At 57.0% G+C, this 1,223-nt stretch overlaps 1 non-coding gene across 1 annotated transcript in view; it reads left to right on the top strand.

Moving 5' to 3' along the window:
- The first annotated feature begins 563 nt into the window (after positions 1 to 563).
- The window catches only part of LOC124732414, a 1,907-nt gene continuing 1,247 nt past the window's right edge, over positions 564 to 1,223 (top strand). The window contains exon 1 of the ribosomal RNA XR_007008685.1: positions 564 to 1,223. This exon is cut by the window's right edge and continues 1,247 nt beyond it. This is a non-coding gene — a ribosomal RNA (small subunit ribosomal RNA).

Genomic DNA, 1,223 nt, shown 5'->3' with positions numbered 1-1,223 from the left:
TCTTCAGTGTGCTGGTCCGATTGAGGACTGTGTGCGTTGAGGATGCGCCGCCGCCCGGCGCTCGGCGCCGCGACGCCGTCTGCTGCTCGGTCGCCCCAGCGGTTCTCGCTGGTGGTTTGTATCGCAGCTGTGCGGATGTGTTGGCGCGTGCGCTGTGCTGGGAGAGTTCGCTTCGGCACCCAAGTGGGGCTTTTGTCCTTCTGTGGCGCTGGCGTTGGAGCTGCCGGTCACCGTAGGTGGCGCGTGTTGTCTCCCGCCGGCAATGCCACGACAGCACGCTCCCGGGCCTCTGTCGGCAGCGGCAAGCTCAGTTGGGAGCACGGGTGGTCGCACCGAAAGCGTCTACTCGCCTAACTCCGGGCGATTGCGCCTCTCTCGAACCCGACCAAGTACTTGGGACGGCGCTGCGCGCCGCCGGGACCTGAGAGGGTTTCGAGGTGTATTGTGCAGGGGAGCTCAGCCTCCTCCTGTTTGCAGAATGATTGAGCGGACGCTTGCGTGTTCGCGCGGGCCCCCGGGACACACTCCCGGGCGGCCGGCTGCTCAGCTCTAGTTGACGCAGCTCCCTGGTTGATCCTGCCAGTAGTCATATGCTTGTCTCAAAGATTAAGCATGCATGTCTCAGTACAAGCCGCATTAAGGTGAAACCGCGAATGGCTCATTAAATCAGTTATGGTTCCTTAGATCGTACCCACGTTACTTGGATAACTGTGGTAATTCTAGAGCTAATACATGCAAACAGAGTCCCGACCAGAGATGGAAGGGACGCTTTTATTAGATCAAAACCAATCGGTCGGCTCGTCCGGTCCGTTTGCCTTGGTGACTCTGAATAACTTTGGGCTGATCGCACGGTCCTCGTACCGGCGACGCATCTTTCAAATGTCTGCCTTATCAACTGTCGATGGTAGGTTCTGCGCCTACCATGGTTGTAACGGGTAACGGGGAATCAGGGTTCGATTCCGGAGAGGGAGCCTGAGAAACGGCTACCACATCCAAGGAAGGCAGCAGGCGCGCAAATTACCCACTCCCGGCACGGGGAGGTAGTGACGAAAAATAACGATACGGGACTCATCCGAGGCCCCGTAATCGGAATGAGTACACTTTAAATCCTTTAACGAGTATCTATTGGAGGGCAAGTCTGGTGCCAGCAGCCGCGGTAATTCCAGCTCCAATAGCGTATATTAAAGTTGTTGCGGTTAAAAAGCTCGTAGTTGGATTTGTGT

Source organism: Schistocerca piceifrons, unplaced genomic scaffold (assembly GCF_021461385.2).
Source record: "Schistocerca piceifrons isolate TAMUIC-IGC-003096 unplaced genomic scaffold, iqSchPice1.1 HiC_scaffold_1342, whole genome shotgun sequence".
In the NCBI taxonomy this organism is placed as follows: Eukaryota; Metazoa; Arthropoda; class Insecta; order Orthoptera; family Acrididae; genus Schistocerca; species Schistocerca piceifrons.
The sequence above is the reverse complement of the archived record's forward strand: the minus strand, read 5'-3'. Positions and strand labels throughout refer to the sequence as shown.